The sequence below is a fragment of the Panthera pardus genome, unplaced genomic scaffold (genome assembly GCF_024362965.1).
Source record: "Panthera pardus isolate Hobbes unplaced genomic scaffold, ASM2436296v1 HiC_scaffold_17, whole genome shotgun sequence".
NCBI classification, from domain to species: Eukaryota; Metazoa; Chordata; class Mammalia; order Carnivora; family Felidae; genus Panthera; species Panthera pardus.
The window spans coordinates 18,298,808-18,320,012 of NW_026526732.1; the positions used below are offsets into that span (position 1 = coordinate 18,298,808).

The window sequence follows — 21,205 nt, forward strand, 5'->3', positions numbered from 1 at the left end:
TCGGTTAGGCATCTGCCTCTTCATTTTGCCTCAGGTCATGAGCCTGACTTTGGGCTCTGCGCCGATGGCATGGAGCCTGGCTGGGAATTTCTCTCCCCCCTCTGTCTCCCCCTCCCCTGCTCTCTCTCTCAAACAAATAAAAAAAAAAATAAAAATGGGGCGGGGGGGGGAGCCACAGATACTAATAAGGCAGCATAAGAAACCTCAAACACCCAGAATTAGTATTAAAAGCCACCCCCTAATTCCATATCCATCAGAGTCCATTACGTGGGCGAGGAGGAGAAAAGACAAGAACTTCCTCGGACAAGAGCACCCTCTGCGGAAGCCTCGTTTTCTCTCATTTTGAGAAATGACAAAGTTCAGGCCCAAACTTAAATACTGCTCAAGCTTATGACACCCAAAGTCCAGGCAGTTCACATCAGACGCTTGGAATCCTGCTACTCCCCGACCAAGTCCACACAACACATCCAAGACGATGAAGTTCCTTCTCGCTCCCTCTTACGCTTCATTCCTCCCCAGTATCCAACACACCTTACAACTGACTTCCTGGGCACAGTCTCTTCCTTTCCTAAAGACCCCCTTCTCAAAAAGTATCTCTGTAGGGGTTAATATCCAAAATACATAAAGAACTTATACAACTCAACACCAAAATAATCATAATCATAATCATAATCATAATCTGATTAAAAATAGGCAGAGGACCCACAGGCGCCTGGGTGGCTCAGTCAGTTAAGCGTCCGACTCGATTTTGACTCGATTTCGGCTCAGGTCATGATCTCACAATTTGTTAAGTTCGAGCCCCACGCGGGGCTCCCTGCTTGGGATTCTCTCTCTCTTCCTCTCTCACTGCCCCTCCCCTGCTCATGCTCTCTCTCTCTCCCAAAATAAATAAAAACTTAAAAAAAAAAAAGTAAAAATAGGCAGAAGACCTGAATAAATACTTGTTTCCAAAGAAGACCTACAGACGGCACACAGACGCCTGAATAGATGCTCACCACCACTAAACATCAGGGAAATGCAAATGAGAACCATAATGAGACATCACCTTATACCTGCTAGAATGGCTAGAATCAGAAGCACATGGGGTAACAGGAGCTGGAGAGAATGCGGAGAAAGAGGAACCCTTGTGCCCTGTTGCTGGGCATGGAAGTTGGTACAGCCACTGTGGAAAACCGTTTTGAGGTTCCTCAAAAAACTACAAATAGAAAGATCGTATGATCCAGTAATTCCACGAGTGGGTGTTTACCCAAAGAAAACAAAAACACTAATTTGAGAAGATATATGCACCCCTGTGTTTATTGCAGCGTTATTTACAATAGTCAAGATACGGAAGTAGGTGTCCGTATATTGATGGAACCCAGGTGTCCATCAAGAGATGAATGGATAACGAAGATGTGGGACAGATATAAAATGGAATGTTACTCAGTCATAAAAAAAAAAAAATGAAATCTCTCCATGCACAACACGGACAGACCTAGGGGGTATTCTGCTAAATGAAACAGGTCAAAAAAGACAAACATCGTACGATTTCCCATATAGGTGAAATCTAAAAAACAAAACAAATGAAAATTCCCATGAAAGATGGGAAGAGTGTGATCCAACAGAAAATAAAACGGCACACAGGCTGTAAATGTCAAATGAATGATACACACAATGGGTGTTAAAAGCACGCGTGGAGAACAGAAATACCGCCTTTGCGATGTCGAGATACCTACTATAAAAACGGTGCAGAAGTGTAAGTCACTTGACATTGAGGCAAGCAGCCAGGAACTTGTCCGGTCAAAATGGGATAGAGTAACACACTTGGAGAAAGGGATTTTGCTAATCATAGAAGGTTCTCTATTTTGTAAATATTGATATCCTTGACTTCGTGTTTCATATTTACTCTTTTGCAATAAATAGCTCCTGCTGTCAGAACTCTCGGGAACAGTGTTCATGCTACCCCTGTGTCCCCTCCAGCCCCTGAGTCAGGAAGCTGGTCTATCCCAGTGAGAGCCACCAGCCAGAATTAACTGTCTCACCTTGACCTTGCATCAACAGAAGTCTTCCTTTTGGTCTTGAGTCATTTCCTGCCCCAACCGTAGCAATTTGACTTTTATGGTCTTCTTAAATATTGAATCATAAATTCTAAATGTGGTCAGGACAGCCAACTTTTGCATTTTAACTCCCACACTACATTAAAGTGTCTGCACCCTTTTTTTTGCCCATTGCCGAACTTGACTCCCAGTTAGTGATTCTTCTGCCATTCTTTTAAAGGGCTACACCCTGGTCCACACACTGGCTCCATCGACTTTCTGGGGCCCACGAGGTGAGTGTGCGCCCAAAGGAAGGGGTGGCAGCTGGGGGTCATCTTTGAAAACTTTGGGGGCCCTCTTCCTCCGGGACCATGAATCATCTTCCTTCTCAGTCTCGAGTTTAAAACTTTCCTTTTCCTCTGCGTATCAGAAGCTTAATAGGATGTCTGCTGGGCTGTGTAATAGTCTCCAAAGGGAAGTGATGAAGGTCTTGGCTTGAATCATTGCACTCGAGTTGGAAAAGTAATCTGCGGGAATGTACTAGAGGGAGCAGTCCCTTACTAACAGGATGGGCCACAGATGATCTGAAAAAATGAGTTTTTCTGACTATCCATTTTTTTTTTTACTTCACGAAGACATTTCTGTGGAACCATTTTATTCTGAATGAATGGCGAAGACTAAAACTAATTTATTCAGGGGTCGGAACCTGTTGGAGTGAATGTCCAGAAGACTTTAATTAACGTGTCCAGTAAAGAATCCACAGGGAATGAAATATAAATCATTTCCATTTTCTCCATAACCTCTCTAACATTCATTTGAAACCCTCAGCAACCCGGTAAGGGGTGCTTTCCGACGCCCCAAATCCTGCACCACAGCTAGGATGCCTCTGGCATGCTACACAGCCTCACCGACCAGGGAGCAAAGTAGCACCAGGAGGCATCTCAAATAGAGGTTAACATTTGCATCCAGAAACCTCTATCCCTACTTCCCTAACACAGTCCTTAAGGGATACAGATTCTCCCAACCTCATGATGGGGTTACATCGCAATAAATTTACAGCAAATTGAAAATATCCTAAGTTGAAAATGCATTGGATACACCTACCGTAACACACATCCTAACTTAGCCTACCCTACCTTAAAACTTACATTAGCCAAGAGTTGGGCAAAATCATCTAACACAAGACCTATTTTATAATAAAGTGTGGACTAACACATATAACTTATTTAATACTGTACTGAAAGTGGAAAACGGAATGAACGCATGGGAACAGAATGGTTATAAGCGTACTGGCTGTTTACCTTCGTGATCACGGGGCTGAGCGAGAGCTGTGGCTGAGAGTGCTCTCTCCATACAACATTGCTAATCCAGGAAACGATCAAAACTCACAATCTGAAGTTGAGTTTTGACTGAATGCAGAACGCTTCTCCACCATCACAAAGTCAAAAAACCATTAAGTTGAACCATCATAAGCTGGGGATCATCTGTACCATGACTCATCTCCCTCTTACTGGACTGGAAGGATTGATGGCCAAGAATTCAGAGGGTGAGCCCGAAGGGTGAAGCAAGAGCGCCCGGGGCTTATGGATATCACCAGCATTCCTTTGGGGTCTTGTAATCCTGTGCCCCACAACCCTTTGCCACAGTCTTTGACACTCCCTACCCCAGCTTCTCTGCCCTGTCCTAGTAGTCAATTCAAGAAATCTAACGTGAACGGGATTTGATCCGCGTTGAGCTGATTTTTCTCTTCGCACACTCTCCCAATTCTGTTCCGGGTAGTGGCTGGGACGGGAGAGGAGGGCGGGCAAAGAAGTGTCCTCTTCGGAGGACTGACTCAATTCCACCACTTCAGAACACAGATGTAAAAGTTTCCTTAAGTCTTCATTTCTATCACCCACATCAACCCTTCTCACTTTCATCAAAATACACGTACAACTGACCCTTGAGCAACACGGGTTTGAATTGTGCAGGGCCACGTACTACAAGGATTTTTTTCTAGAAATAATGGACTGGTACTATAAATGTATTTTCTCTTCCTTATAATTTTCTTAACAACATTTTTGTTACTCTAGCTTATTTTGTTGTAAGAATACAGTATGTATTCTGTATATATACGTATGTATATATGTATACATATACAAAATATGTGTTAATCGACTGTCATGGTAAGTCTTTTCTGGTCAATAGTAGGCTATTAGTAAAGTTACATGTGGATTTTGACTGGAGGGGGGAGAGGGGGTTGGCGCCCCAAATCCCTGCATTGTTCAAGGGTCAACTGGACGTATAACGGTAATAATAATGGGGAGCGGGAGAAGAGGGAAACGCCACAGGCACTGGGATGAGGCCTTATTTGTGTGGGAAAATGGGACACAGAGCAAGTCCTTCCTTTTCCCAAGGTTAATTCCTCCCTTCAGATAACCTAACAAATGCTGGACTTCACCAAGGAACCTGACGGACTTCCCTCCACTTCTGTCTCGCTTGTTACCCCCTAAGCACTTGGGAGAACAGAGGGGTCCATCTTCTACACCCCTAGTGGAACCCAGCCACCCATACTCAATAAACATTTGTTGCATCGATGTCTGTGCTGTCATGGTCAAGTTCCCACTGGGGCTCACTCCTGATCGATCTTCTCAATTTTCCTTCTCCTGCTGGTCAAGTTGCTGGTCCATCCAAAGTACTAAGCCTGGAAAAAGTTCTGCTCTCCTTAAACTTTCCTCCTTTCCTCAAGAGCTGCTTTCCTGTAGAAAGGAGATAACAAAGCACCCACCTGCATCGGTTTCCCAGGGCCACTACATCAAAGTGCCAAAAACTAGGTTTTTTGAAAAAGGAATTTATTATGTCATGGTTCTAGAGGCTAGTAGATCCAAAGTCAAGGTTGGAGCACCTGATTGGCTCAGTCGGTTTAGCATCCGACCTCAGCACAGGTTATGATCTCGAGGTTCCTGAGTTGGAGCTCTGCATCAGGTGAGTCTGAGCTCCTCTCTGGGCTCCGCACTCTCGCCCTCTCTCTCTCTCTGCACTTCATGGGGTTCTCTCTCCCCCTCTCCCTCTGCCCCTCACTCACGTGAGCTCTCTCTCATAAATAAATAAATAGATAGACAGATAGACAGATAGATAATCAAGATTTCAACAAGACCCTGCTCTCTCTGAAACCTGTAGGGAAATCCTTCCATGTCTCCTCCTAGCTTCAGCTTGCCAGCAAACTTCACCATTCCGCATAGATGTGTATAGATGCATCACTCCAATCCTCCGTCTACATATGATTCGGGGGTCTTCACATCAGCTTCCCTCTGTATCCGTGTTCAAATTTCCCCATGCTGAATTAGGGGCCACTCTAACAACCTCATCTCAACCGAATTAAACCCAAGAAGATCCTATTTCCAAATAAGGTCACGTTCTGAGATTTAGGGGGTGAAGACTTTAACGTATCTTCTTTTGGTGGACACAATTTAACCTATAACACCACCTCACCGGGTTATTTGACAACGAAATGAGAGGATACAAAGACCGAAGTCTGAGACCCTACACCATAAAATTCCTACAAGAAAACATAGGCGATGATCTCTTTCATATCTGGCTTAGCAACAGTTTTCTAGATATGTCTCCTCAAGCAAGGGAAACAAAAAGCAAAAATAAACCACTGAGACTACACCAAAATAAAAAGGCTTGCAGAGCAAAGAAAGACATCAAGAAAACACAAAGGCAACCTGATTAAATGAGAAAAGATATTTGCAAATGATATATCCAATTAGGGTTATTATCTAAAATATATAAAGAACTTATACAACTCAACACCAAAAAACAACAACAACAACAACAACAAAAATAATAATCTGATTAAAAAATGGGCTGAGGGGGCACCTGGGTGGCTCAGTCGGTTGGGCGTCCAACTTCGGCTCAGGTCACGATCTCATGGTCCGTGAGTTCGAGCCCCGCACCGGCTCTGTGCTGACAGCTCAGAGCCTGGAGCCTGCTTCTGATTCTGTGTCTCCCTCTCTCTCTGACCCTCCCCTGCTCATGCTCTGTCTCTGTCTCAAAAATAAATAAATGTTAAAAAAAAAAAATGGGCTGAGTACCTGAATAGGTATTTTTCCAAAGACTTAGAGACAGATGGCCAACAGATACATGAAAAGAAGCACAACACCACTAAACATCAGAGAAATGCAAATCACAACGACAATGAGGTATCACCTTACACCTGTCAGAATGGCTAGAATCAAAAAGACGAGAAATAACGAGTGTTGGCGAGGATGTGGGGGAAAAGGAACCCTCGTGCACTGTTGGCGGGAAGGTAAATTGGAGCAACTTCTATGGAAAGCTGAAGGTTCCTCAATAAATTAAAAATAGAGGGGCGTCTTGGTGGTTCAGTTGGTTAAGCATCAGGCTAGGGTCATGATTTTGTGGTTAGGGAGTTCAAGCCCCGTGTTGGGGTCTGTGCTGACAGCACAGAGCCTGCTAGGGATTCTCTCCTTTTCTCTCTGCCCCTCCCTTACTTGTGCGCGCTCTCTCTCTCTCTCTCTCTCTCTCTCAAAATAAATACATAAACTAAAACAAAACAAAACCTAAAAACAGACATACCATGGGATACGGTAAACTAGTGAGTTTTTACCCAAAGAAAATAAGAACACTAATGTGAAAAAATATAAGCACACCTATATTATTGCAGCATTATTTACACAGCCAAGATATGGAAGTAACCCAAGTGTCCATTGATAGGTGAATGGATAAAGAAGATGTGAAATATATCCACATTAGAATAGTACTGCCATTATAAAGAATAAGATCTTGCCATTTGCAGCGACATGGATGGATTTAGAGGATATTATGCTAAGTGAAATAAGTCAAAGAAAGACAAACACCATGTGGCTTCATTTACATGTGGAGTCTAAAAAAAAAACACAAAAGCAAAACCAGACCCATAAATACGGAGAAAAGCTGCTGAGTATGGGGGGGGGGGGGGGATGGAGGTGTGAGAAGGGTCAAAATGGGTGAAGGCAAGTGGGAGGTGCAGGCTTCCAGTTACAGAATGAGTAATTCACAGGAATGAAAGGTACAGACAGGGAATACAGGCAATGGTGTCGTAATGGCATTCCATGGTGACAGGACAGTCAATGACACTGGTGGTGAACAGAGTGTAACATGCAGAGGTGTCCAATCACTATGTCGTACACCTAAAACCAATGTAACATTGTGTGTCAACTGTACTTCAATAAAAGAAAAAAGAAAGAAATGAGATAATGCATGAAACGAGCTCAGTACAGTGTTTGGCACATAATACATGATCAATAAATGTCAGCTAATATTAATATGGCTCATATTACTCTTATTACTAGGTCATGCAGTCTTTCTGCCCCGTAGCGTCTTTGTAAAAAAACTTCTATGAAAAAAAGTCTTTGTGGTAGTCAAGTTTCAGAGAAGAATATTCCGATATCCACCGCGAAAGCACGTTAACCTCCAAACCCCTTGGGAAAGGAAATAATTGCGATGGTTGACTGGATAGCAAATCGTAGAATGTTCTTTGTTCTATCCACTGAACTCAGAAGCACCAAGGAAGCATGGAACGGAGACCAGTGTAGGAACCCGTAAAGAAAGTCCTCCGAAGAATCTGCCGACAACTGAATTTCTAGGTTCTTTTGGTTGGAAGACAAATTTGGGATTCTACCCTGACATTCTCCCTACGCTGCCACCAAGAAGGCACGCTTCTATTTTTAAAGACAGAAGTCCGTATAGGACAATAGACACACACAGCATTAGAAAACCAGAAGCCAAGGAACCAATTACCTGGTCTCAGACTCCGTAACTGGGCTGAGTAGAGACTTAAAGAAAAACAGAACAGGCGATCACTCTTAGTTTCAACAGATATTTCAGAGTCGAAAATGCATTCACAGTTGTACAATAGCGACCGTGCGTCACAATCACGTTCCTGCCGCAGCGTCAGCCAGCTTTCCTCTGCACTAATAAGGCTTGTTTTGATTTGGACCTTCTTGGAACAACGAAAGGTAGTGTGTTACTCCCCCTACCCCCTTGCATTTTGCTAAGTCATTTTTCTACCAAAACAATGCTCAGAGCCTCCTCCATCCTTGCTGCCAACTATATTGCATAATTCAGTACTCATCTTGACCTAACTAGCAAATTCAGGACTCCAACCCATCGTGCTTTGGCTTGTTCGCTTGGTCCTTGGCTGATTCTCTGGAACCATCTGTAACCCAGTGCCTTTGAGCAACACTTGCCCTGGATTTTCCCCTTCATGTGTAAGGACTTGAAACAGAACATCCTCATACTTGCCTGCAAGTAAGCGCACAGGTATACGCACAACAGGTTTATGTGTCCTTTCAAAAATGTTCTTTTTTTTTTTTTTTTTTTTTTAAGTCAAACCTACTGTTACAAAACCAAACTGCTTTGTAACTTGAAAACCTTTTTGGCAGGAGAGTCTGCCTTTCCCAGGGCTGGGGAAGAGGCCTTCCTGTTTTCCACAACAAAAGCACTGACTGGAGGTCAGGAGAACTAAAGCGGGGCTGGTTCCAGAATCCGCGGCAACCCAGTGACAGTGAGACACCAGACCTTTGTGCTTCTCTCTGCCTCCTTGGAAGAGGTGAGCCTGCAAAGTCCTGAGTGGATGCCACCCTGACTATACACACCATGGAGCCCAACACCCCAGAAGACACCAGGCAGCCTGGGTGGAAAATGGGGCAACACAGACCACTTCCTGGCTTCACCCCCAAACTGCTCCAAGGAGAGCAGGGCCCACAGCCACCTGGGTCTGCTCTACTTCAGGAGGCAACGTGCAAAACATCTGCAAAGACACAGCTTCAGGGTTTCACAGCGAATGCTTAAACTCAGAAGTCCAAAATCTACAGAAGCCAAAACCAACTAGCAATTGCTGAATTGTGGGTATCGACGTACGGACAATGAAACGTCGGCGTGTTTGAAAAGGAGACTAGGAACCCCAGCTTACTCCCAGGCTAAAGAATAGAGGCTGCCAACAAGACTGGGCTGCTGGTGGCCGTAAGAGTTTTAAACCGGTCAGTGTATGTAAAGACACCCCATGAAGTGCAAGGAATCATACCAATGCCAATAGGCATCATCCGATCTCTAGAGTAGCACTTCTGAGAGTCAGTGATGTGATCTGCTAAAAATCTCTTGATGGTGAAGGAGGGAATTAGTTCTATTTGTCACCCCTCCCAGTTTCTATCGAAGCTCGTCCGCCGTGGAAAGGCGTCCTGCCTTCTAAAGACACAAGGTCTGGGGGCGCCTGGGTGGCGCAGTCGGTTAAGCGTCCGACTTCAGCCAGGTCACGATCTCGCGGTCCGCGAGTTCGAGCCCCGCGTCAGGCTCTGGGCTGATGGCTCGGAGCCTGGAGCCTGTTTCCGATTCTGTGTCTCCCTCTCTCTCTGCCCCTCCCCCGTTCATGCTCTGTCTCTCTCTGTCCCAAAAATAAAAATAAAAAAACGTTGAAAAGTAAAGACACAAGGTCTGGAATGTGCAGCTCTTCAGGGACTGTGACAAGCTAGGGAGTTCTTTGATATAGAACGTGGGGGTTTTCCTGTCTGGCGTTCTGCTCTGTTGAAACAGTGCATAGTTCTGTGCTAATGCTCAAGTTACATCACTCGCATTTTACTGTATCTTTCATGTATCATTTATGAATCATTTGACACCTAAGTGGTCTAAAGCTCATCATGGAGTCTCAATTTCCTAATAGCCTCATCAAGGCAAATCGCCACACGCATCAGTGTTACGAGGGGCTTTCATTAACTTCCCACCTGGAGCCCACATGTTACCGAAGTCAGAGGAACGTATACCGCAGAGGCAGTACTGACCTTTTTGCAGCAGACTATGCCCAAAAGCTACACTTTTGCAGACAGTTTTCAGTTAAACTGTAATGCATGAAAAAATATGCCTTAAGACTGAAACGTTTTATCTTTCCACTAGAAAACGTTCATGGTCTTTATAGACTTTCCGAAAAATTTCAGATTCCTTCTGGCTGTCTTCAGATGCATAGTGAAGTTACCCCCAAATAAAAATGTATGTTAAGTGGAAAATTTATTCACCCCAAGGTTACAATTCTGGGGCACCTGGGTGACTCCGTTGGTTAAGCGTCCAACTTCGGCTCAGGTCATGATCTCATGGTTTGTCAGTTCGAGCCCCACATTGGGCCCCCCACTAATAGTGTAGGGCCTGCTTGGGATTCTCTCTCTCTCTCTCTTTCTCTCTCCCTCCCTCCCTCCCTCCCTCCCTCCCTCTGCCCCTCCCCCATTTATGTTCTAAATAAATAAATATATATATACATACAAGCTTACAATTCTTCCTCAAATCACAGCAAATTCCATTTTCTATCATATTCACACTGCAATGTTTGCAGGTTGCTTTGGGCTCTGGTGGGGATACTCCCATGCGATATTTTTAGAAATTCTTCATTGGAGACTGAAGACTCCTAAATAAGATGCAAAGATCCAGAATGAACGGCAACCTTGACAGAAACAGCAGTCAATTCAATAAAGCCCGGGGAAAATATTTCCCAAAAAGGCTCAAGATAATGAAAATAGATCTAGTACATTCCCATGAGTCTGACACTCGAAAAATAAAATCATCCGTTAAGTGGATGCTTTCGATATCTTACATGCTTCTGACAGGTCAACTGTTAAAAAAGATCTCATGTTATTGCAATCTGAACACCATTTAAACAGAAAATATGGTTTCATTACAGATACCTTCTTGCCTCCAGAAAATTCTGCCTATTCACACGTTTTATACATTCTCTCTCTGGAGTATAGAGAATATTTTTAACAGCTATTTCCTAACATGTAACCTGAGGTTAATACTTTGAAGCAATTTATGCATTTATTTTTAAGTCACGTATCTTGAAAAGGGAAGGTGACATAAATTAAATCAATAGGTATCAATTGCAAACTGAACACGTGGAATCAGATCATCCTTCCGTCTAAAGATGAAACTGAAGGAAAATTAATTCACATTCTAAGTAAAGGAGATCCAACTATTTTCTTTTAATGTTTATTTATTTAGGGAAAGAGGGGGGAGGGACAGAGACAGACAGAGAGACAGAGGGAGAGAGAGAGAGAGGGAGAGAGAGAGAGAAGGAGAGAATCTCAGGCAGGCTTCATGCCCAGCACAGAGCCTGACATGGGGCTCGATCCCACAATCTGCGAGATCGTGACCTGGACCAAAACGAAGAGTCAGACGCTCAACCAACGGAGCCACCCAGGCGCCCCTCATAAGAATGAACACTTGTGATCTGCTTTCCATATGCCGTGCATAGTTTTAGTGACTCAGTTAATGTCACCCTACTAGATGACGTGGGTGGCGATCCGGCTGATTTTACGGAGGAGAAAACTGTGGCACAGCATGGTTCAGGAACTCGCCAGGCCACATGTCCACCAAGTGTCTGAAGCCAGGATTTGATCCCTAACAGTCTGAACTACTTCCTTTGTTCTTAACTACTCTACAAAACAATCTTTCCATCTTCTGAGATGTTTCATTTGTGTTCGTTTCTATATGTTCTCATTCTGTTACTCTTCTGTTTAAAACTTTAAAAATATATATTATGACTTTTTTTTTTAGTAAGACTTCATTTTTTTTTTTTTTTAGGCCCGTTTAAGATTCATAGCAAAACTGAGGGGAAGGTACAGGGATTTCCCATGTATCTCCCAACCCCCACTCATGCGTAGCCTCCCCGTTATCAGTATCTCCCACTGTGATATTGTGATTTATAATCAGATACGATGTACTTGGTTTCCCTCCAATTTCTGGCACAGGCCTCCTAAAACTCTCAGAATGTCTGGAGTGATGGGAGTATCTTCTGCGGTTCATTAAGAGTCCCTCTGGACCACAGCTGAGTTTATGCTAATGAAGTGCATTAGAGTGGCACCCCCAGAGAGTCTCAAGATCACGCTGATTACTTGAAAGACCAAATGATTAGAAAGCAGGAAAATTTCAGTCTCATCCCTCCCACCCCCACCTACAGGGAGGAGAAAGGGGCTGGAGACTGAGTTCAATCGATAGCCAATGGCCAACGACTTAAATCAATCGTGCCTACGTAATAAAGCCTCCATCAAAACCCAAAAGGACAGGGTTCGGAGAGCTTCCAGATTCGTGAACACCAGGTGTTCTGGGGAAAGTGGGACCCCAAGAGCATGGAAGCTATGGAAGCTCCCATGTACCTTGCCCTGGGCAGCTCTTCCATTTGGATATTCCAGAGCTATAGCCCTTAGAATAAACTGGTTAATCCAGTAAGTAAATTGGTTTCTTGAATTCTCTAGCAAATGGGAGCTGCTCTAGCAAATTCATCCAACTTGAAGACGAAGTTGTGGGAACCTCTGATTTGTAGCCAACAGGTGAGAAGCACAGGTGACAATCTCGACCGGGTCTTTAGGACTGAGTTTTTAACCTGTGGTAGACAGCGTCAGACTTGAGTGAGATTTGTGGCCCATGTCCGCTGAGAAATGGACAACTGCTTGGCGGTCGTGAAATAAACCCATCAGGGGTGCCTGGGTGGCTCAGGTGGTTAAGCATCTGACTCCTGATTTGGGCTCAGGCCATGATCTCATGGTACACGGGTTCAAGCCCCACATCGGGCTCTGTGCTGACGGCTCAGTGCCTGCTTGGGATTCTCTCTCTCCCTCTCTCTCTCTTCCCCTCCTGCACTTCTGCTCTCTTTCTCTCTCAAAATAAATAAATAAGCTTAAAAAACAGAAAAGAAAAAAACCCATCAGATCCACCAGAGTAGAACATCATTACCACGGATGACCCTACATTGACACTTCGTTCTCTCTCAAAATGTAAAGTTTACATTACGTTCACTCTTGGTGTTGTACATTCTGTGTATGGGTTTGCACAAAAAATTCTTCTTAATTTTATTTTTGAGAGAGAGACAGAGAGAGTGAGCAGGAGCTCGAGCTCACGCACCGTGAGATCTGACCTGAGCCGAAACCAGGGGTCAGAGGCCTAACCAACTGAGCCACCCAGGCGCCCCATGGGTTTGCACAAATTTATAATGACATGTATCCAACATTATAAAAATCCTCTGTGCTCCGTCTGTTCATCCCTTCTCCCCCCACAACAACCCACTCCCCTCAACCTCTGATCTTTTCACTCTCTCCATGGCTTTTGCCTTTCCCAAAATGTCACAGTCAGAAACCTTCTCAGACTGAGTAGTATGCATTGAAGGTCCCTCCATGTCTTTTCATGGCTTGATGGCTCATTTCTTTTAAGTGTTGAAAAATAGTCCATTGTCTGGATGGACCACTGATTATTTATCCAATCTCCTACTGAAGGACATCTTAGTTGTTTCCAAGTTTTGGAAATTATGAATAAAGCTGTTATAAGCATCTGTGTGTGTTTAGGCGCGAACGTAAGTTTTGAACTTCTTTGGGTAAATACCAAGGAGCACAATTGCTGGATTGGATGGTAAGAGTATGTTCAGTTTTGTGAGAAATCACTAAACTGTCCTCCAAAGTGCCTCTGTCATTTTTCATTTCCACCAGCAATGAAGGAGAGTTCCTGTTGCTACACAACCTCTTCAGCATTTGGTGAAGTTTCCCATATTTTGGCCATTGTTACAACTGTGTGGGGTTATCTCATTGTTTTTGTTTAAAAAAATTTTTTTAGGGGTGCCTGGGTGGCTCAGTTGGTCGAGCGTCCGACTTTGGCTCGGGTCATGATCTCACAGTTCGTGAGTTCGAGCCCCACATCAGGCTCTGTGCTGAGCTCAGAGCCTGGAGCCTGCTTCAGATGCTGTGTCTCCCTCTTTTTCTGCCACTCTCCTGCTCACACTCTGTCTCTCTCTCTCTCTCTCTCAAAAATAAATAAACATTAAAAAAAATTTTTTTTAATTTGTTGGCGAATAGCAAGTCTTAGGCAAAAGGGTACAAGTCCAAGGGCACGTGGCTGGCTCAGTAGGAAGAGTATGTGACTCTTCATCGTGGGGTTGAGAGTTCAAGCCCTCTATTGGGAGCAGAGATAACTTGAACACATAAACTTTTTTTAGAAAGTATTAACATCCACAAAATTAACTAGGATAAATTTTTAAAGTAACGAGAGATCAGGATACATACTGAGATTTTTTTCATTCTGCTCCTCAATGACACTTTTTCTTCCAGTGGCACTTTTAATTAAAATTACAATTACATGCATTTTTTTTCTTTCACTTTTAATTCCAGTATTACCTAAATACCAGGAGAGAAAATGAAGCCATAACCAAGCTCAAAAGTTCAGGGTACAGGTACCAACCTTCCTCAAACTAACAAAGGAAGTTTCCTAACAAAGAAGAAGCAACCAAATTAACTCTGAATCAAATCTGCATCACAGACACCAAAGAGAGCTTCAGGGCACAACAGTCCAGAGGTCATTCATTATAAACACACACTTATTCATGTTTTTTACCAATCATCTTAGAAAGGTGAAAGACAATAGGAGAGCCCTTCAGAAAAGAAAGAATACTGATTACAGAGAGGAAAAAAGGATCTTATCATCATTGCTTTTGTCTTCTGGGTCTCAGAGATCCCCTAAAGCCTAGGTGGCCAGGGTCGGTTCGAGAGTGTCTGTATTACCTGACTTGACAGGCAAGAAAAAATACAAGCTGGGTTATCTCCATGAAGCGTCTCATCTCATCAAGAGTTCATGCTACTCAGGGAAACATATTAGGGAACAAAACATGGGGCCACTAGACAGCGGGCCGGGAGCACAATTAATGAGAAACAGACCTACCATGTTTGGGTCTCATTACCAAAAGTAAGTCGATAAATAAAGGAGCGTGCCATCTGAAAAATGACAAATCCAAGTGGTCACAAAAATTAGTCCGAAGGTTTGGTTAACTCTTACAGTGTCAGTCTTAGTCTATACTCCCCGGCGTTAAATGGAATAGTTAAATCCTAGAGCCTTAGCCTCTATCCGATTAAATTCACTAGTGTGAGATTAATTTTATTTCTACCGTATGATAAGAAGGTGTGTAAACCATGAGTAAGCTCATCGTATATCACAGTGAGATTGAAGCAAAAAGCACTCTTTAAAAGAATATGTTAGAGGTGCCTGGGTGGCTCAGTTGGTTAAGCAACTGACTTTGGCTCAGGTCATGATCTTGCTGTCCGGGAGTTCGAGCCCCGCGTCGGGCTCTGTGCTGTCAGATCGGAGCCTGGAGCCTGCTTCGGATTCTGTGTCTCCCTCGCTCTCTGCCCCCCCCACCACCCCGCCCCGCTCACACTCTGTCTCTCTCTCCTTCAAAAATAAACATTAGAAAAAAAATTTTAAATAAATAGAAGAATACGTTAGATCAACTACTACTTATAGATTTTCCTCTTATGTCCTTTGTAAAGTTGAGTTACAGATTTGCTCCTGAATCAGTCTGCACAACTGAGTATTTCCCTCTACTTTGCTGTTCTCTGGAACAGAGCTTGTGAGCTTAAGAGAATCGCCGAAAGCAAGTTAGCAGGGAGCAGTCCTTGACTACCTAGAGATACTGAGTAAAAACACGGGGACTAATGGAAGCCAGACACATAACTGATAATGCTTCATAAACATTTAGCCCAGGTTCTCACCATTGCCAACTCGTCACCCACCAAAGTTACTTTGGCAAGACCCAGAAGGAATCATGTCAGGTGTCAGTTTCAAATTCTGCAACAACGGCTTCTCCCTAGAGCCCACAGAATGACTGCACCCACTTAAGTGCTCAGTGTTCTCATCTTTACTCCCTTTGGCTCTGCCCAGACAGCCCTCCTTCCCTTCTTTCTTCCTGAACCCTCATTGGAGAACACCTCTCAGGGAAAGCCCAACTCAAGGCCGGGGTCTAAACGGAAAGGCATTCCTGTGAAGTGACCACCCCGCCTCCACTCCGTGGGCACCCCGCTCTCTGCCCACTGCGCCTTGGGGCTGAGCGTTTATCTACAGGAGGGATCAGGGGCCTGCTGCTTTTCCTACAAAACGTTGTCTTTCTGGAAGTCAGGGGCAAGAGTCGCCAGGGGCAACAGCTTGAGCAAAAAGGTAGACAGCCAAAAAAAAAAAAAAAAAAAAAAAATGCCTGGGTAGATACATGAGAGAATAAACTATAAAGCCGTAACTAGCAGTTGATTTCTGGGAAACAGCGCATGATCCGAATCCCAGCGCCTGTTTACTATCTGTGTGATTTAGGAGAGCCATGTGGATGTCTCCACGTAAGATGGGGACGACAGTGTTCACTGGTCACAAGAGGGTATCTAGTAAGGTAAGTGTGGGGAGGGCTCAGGACAGCACCGGGACTTCCTGCTTGGGAGCACTGCCTCCTCCTGGCCCTCCCTCCTCCTCGCCCTCCCCCATAGGCTGCATTCTATCGTCAGAGTCGGAGGACACAGTGAAAAACTTGAATGTGGCTAGTAAATCAGGTGGAAGAGGGAAGAGTTCCCGGGTAGAGAATGGCCCATGAAGGCGGAAAGTGGGGAGAAGGGGAGTGTGAAAGGTCACTGCAGTGCAGGGGTCTCTTCCGACAGCAACAGATTCAGTGACTCCAGCCAGAATTATGAGACTTAATTTTGTCTCTGGCACAGAACTGAAAATCAGGAGGCCGCAGTTCTGAGCCCTGCTCTGTACCTTGAGCCCTTAATGCCTCCGCTAAAGGAGGGGGTGGAGGGCTCACGGCCAAGGTCTCTCCGCTCCCTGTGCTACATCACCCTGCAGCTTCCACTTATAAAAGCCACATTTCAGCTGGTGAACAGGAACATAAAATTAAGATGAAGTCAGAATATTTGAAACTGGGGCTGATGCTCAAATTCCAAGACCTAAAATTAATTAAGTCTTTAGTGGATGGGCTGTACCACAGACACCACCCAAAGGATATGTAAATTAAAGCTTTCAAAGGAGTTCGCATTTTAAAAGCCCCCTAAGGGTCTTACTAAACATCTCCCCTCCCCTACACTTTGCCTAAAATTACAAAGCGAAGGAGGATCTTTTTTTTTTTTTTTTTTCTTGAAACGACATTCTTTAGTAAATAGCAAGACGGGATAAACCTAATAGTTTTTGGACTGAAGCCTACTATGTACAAACTGTGGCTTATATAGGAATAAGAACTGGGGAAGGTCCACAGTATCCCCATACAATGGATATTCTCTAAGCATTGCTAGGAAGTGGGTGTAAATTGTAGGAACAGAGCAGGGAACAGAGGAAATATAAGGTTTGGGGGAGGTGCATCTCGCAGGATCTTGCAAACAATAGGCACTTACTGACTCCCTTCTCCTTCCTTCCCAGCAAGCCCGCAGCTTCGAAGGACTGGCTAAGCTTTAAGTCCTCCCAATTCTGCAGGAAAAACTTAACCATCACAACATACCAAATGGACAATCAGTGCTGGAAAAGTGATCTACCGTGTCTAATAACCTTAGCAATTCCTACTCTTACAAACAACTACCCTCCCCCACCAAAAAAAAAAAAAAAAAAAAAAAGGAATGTTGTGTCTGCAGCATAAAGATAAAAGAGTGAAATCCCACAGGATTCTAACTTGCTTTGCACTCCTCAGCAGAAATGTAAACACGTCCTCGTGAAAGTTGACATGCTTTGAAAACCCCGGGCGGGCCACATGTTGCAGAGTTAGGGAACAGAAGAAGAACACATTTCACAAGAAAGCCGTGGCCTGATTGCTCAGGGTTTACAAACATTTCACAACGTGCCATTACTGTTTCCAGTGGGTGCACCAGGATTCTGGTTTGCATGATGAAACCGCTCAAGCAAGACACGAATTTATTGATGTCTTCATAAATGCACCCCATTAGAGTAAGTACCATCCCTACAGAACTGTATTTTCATGTGGCTCCTGCATTTAAGAAGTATATACTTTTTTTCCTTTTCCATTCAAGAAAACCATGTTCTCAGGATCCAGTAAGTCCCAGGCACTGGAGATTTCAAAAAAAAAAAGAAAGTAAAATACTGACCCTGCCCACCAGGCAGGCATTCACAATGGTTAGTGTTTCGGTAAGCTCCTTTTCTCTTAATTCTCTATTTGCATATTCACTTACTAGCATTTATTCATTCTAGCACAGCTCGAACATTCTCATGCCATAAATTATACTATTATTTCTTCTCTAAATAAGCATTTTGTTAACAATTATCTAAAGGCAACTGGTTGGTTCAGAACTGTGCGGGACTGAAATTCATTTAAATGCAAAATGTGTCCCAATGAACTCAAACAACCATCCTGTATTTATTGAGATCTATGCCCCTGGGGCAACACCCTTCCCAGGCTGAGAACCTACGAAAATCTCGGGGCTGATGCTCCGCACCTCTCAGGTTGGAAAAGGGAGCTATGCTCATTCATTGAAAGAAATTTTAACTTAATAGGTTTGGAGGTTTGATTTCTACACTTAGAGGAACCCGAAAAGTAGCAACTGTGCCTGAATTCTTTGAAGTATGTTTGGATGTGTAATTCCCTTACTACCTCTACTCCCCTCCTCAAGTTCAGTACTTAAAAAGAACCTTCCAAGTAGCATTTTCCTAAAAGAGCAGATACGGGGCGCCTGGGTGGCTCAGGTGGTTAAGCATCCAACTTCAGCTCAGGTCATGATCTCATGGTTCATGGGTTCGAGCCCCACATTGGGCTCTGTGCTGATGGTGTGGAGCCTGCTTGGGATTCTCTCTCTGCACCTCCCCTACTTGTTCTCTCTAAATAAATAAATAAACAAACTTTAAAACATATATAAGTAAATAAAACAGTGAATGTAGTGACATTTCTATTAAGTTTCCCCGGGATGGCTAACTATGGAGTATCATGGCATCAGCCTACTAACTGGTGTAGATCAAAGAATCTGTCATTGTCACTAACAAGGTGTATGTGTGCCATTGGTCAAGTCACTTCACCTGTGTAAGCTGATAGGCTGCAAAATCTTATTTAAAAACTGAAGGAAATGGTATTTTTTTTAATCTCAAGCAACAGAGAAAGTCAACTGTCAATTTTGTGTCTCGATTTATTTCCAGAAAGACAGTCTCCTATAGACACTTGGATGACAGTTTTCTAAAAGAATAAAGATCCTTTTAACCTGGTGACTTTTTACAGACATGCATAAAGGAGAGATAAACCATATCTTCCTCAGAATTTTACTAAGGAACAATCCTGATATCCACATTTACCCCAAAGGAAAAATAAGACGGTCTAAAAGATGGGAAAACAGAAGTGAACACAATCGCTTCGGGACAATCACTTGCATTCTTTCCAGCCTCACACTGAACTATGGGCTCTTTAAGAAGCACATATTTTCTTTTCTCCTATATCCGTCCTTTGAATAACAGGTTTGAGCTTCTGAAGCTCCACCCCAACTTTTAAATCAACCAAAGAACACTGCTACACCTGCCCCAACAGCACTGGAATCTGCCAGCGAAGGGAAAAGCAAATCTTCAGAAAGTGCCACCTACCAATGCCCCCCCCCCGCCCCGTCCCAAACAACCCTGAACCCACACCCCCATTTAAGTGAGTCCCTGCAGCTCTCCCCTCTACAGACACGCCCTAGTAAAAGATGCATGGTGATGTTATCAGACCAATTTTCTCAGTGACTAAAAATTTACAGAGCAGGATCTAAGCAAGAAATAACAAGATAAGCTTCGGGCTCGATGAACTATCACCACAACTTTAAAACAGTCACTGGGTTTTCTGAAATTTCACTGAAGGCCTATTTTCATCAGTGATGTTCAGAAAAATGCCAAAACTTGAGGTTTTACATTTTTTTAAATGTTTATTATTTTTGAGAGAGAGACAGACAGACAGAGAGCAAGCAGGGAAGGGGCTGAGAGAGAGGGAGACACAGACTCAGAAGCAGGCTCCAGGCTCTGAGCTCTCATCGCAGAGCCCAGCGCGGGGCTCGAACTCAGACTGCGAGATCATGACCTGAGCTGTAGTCGGCCGCCCAACCAACTGAGCCACCCAGGCGCCCCGAGGTTTTACATTTTTTTTTGATATATATATATTTTTTTAAATATTGGAGAGTGAGAAAAGCAGAAATCTTTGACCAATCTTCCCTGGTTTTCTGTGCAGGAATAATTAGAAACACCAATGAACATCTAAAAATGAATTAAGTGACACTTCAGGATGTCTGGAAAGATGAGACACAAGACTATTTGCAGGGGGGAAAAAAGAGAGAGCTATGGTTTATTGAGTACCTACTATATGCCAGTATGCGGAGCACTAATTATACATCAACTTAACTAAACCTCAGAAAACTTGAGCAAGTCTTCTTTGCCTCATTTTTCAGCTAATGAAATTGAAGATCAGTGGAGTTTAACACCTTGGCCAAGGTTGCGCAGTCAGTCAATGGGACAGTGGGGATTTGACCCGGCTTCACTCACTCCAAAGCCCAAAAGCTTCATTCCTGCACACTTCTCAACATCCCCAGTTTCTTTCTAAAACTACACCTTCCATTAGAAAACTAAGAGATCCCAAAGTAAATCTAGAGCATTTGCCAACAACCGCCAATTCCAACTCTTTAAATTCGACGTTTTCTGTATGGACTAAGATGTCTGACTGTAATAACCCCCACCCATCTGATTCCAGTCTACCTGCCTACCTACAGTTCCACCAAAGGAAATCTACTAATTCCCCAGGGCTCTGAACAGAAACAAGTTAAGTTAAAGCTTCATCCTCCATGCTTAAGAACTATTTTTCAGAAATCATGCCAAGTCCATGGGCGGTTTTACTTACTGGACATTTCAAAATACGTGACAGCACAGATTCAGCAAAATAAGTCCTATTGTTTTTAGTTCCAAACATAAAACAACAAATATGCTGTAATGCTACCAGCTGAACCACCGCCAACAGGGTAAGCACACTTTTTGGTGGTTCCCAGTAAGAAGATGGCTTGTTTTCCTCTCGGGGTCAGACAACAAATGGTGAAGAGATAAGCATCGGGAACATCAGCCTCCGGCCCAATGCAACTGTGAACGCGCAACAGCCAAATGCTAGTTATTTACGTCTACTCTTTGAAGGACTCTAACCTTTGCCACGCCAACTTCTCAGCAGGTGTCCCAGATTATCGTGCCCGCCTGGTTAAGAAACATCTTTGAGGCGATCTGCGGCTGCTTATTTTTTCATTAGGGCTTGAAATCCTACACCGGTGTGTTCTTAACCCCCCGGGACCGAGAGCGAGGGCAGGACGAGTCGGAGGCGGTGGGCTTGCCAGGTGGGCGAGCGCGCCGGGAGCGCGGGGCGCGCGGGGGCTGCCCTCGCCCCGCCCCTC

General features: G+C 43.9%; 1 protein-coding gene across 6 annotated transcripts in view; it reads right to left on the reverse strand.

The window, feature by feature from the left end:
• SASH1 (SAM and SH3 domain containing 1) overlaps positions 1–21,205 on the reverse strand; it is a 334,045-nt gene that overhangs the window by 174,198 nt on the left and 138,642 nt on the right. The window contains exon 1 of one of the 6 annotated variants that reach the window (XM_019424978.2): positions 20,964–21,154. The exons of the other annotated variants lie outside the window; for them this stretch is intronic. The gene's annotated coding sequence lies outside the window, so the exon portion shown is untranslated. Of the gene's footprint in view, positions 1–20,963; positions 21,155–21,205 lie in introns of those variants that run through there. 6 annotated transcript variants of the gene reach the window in all.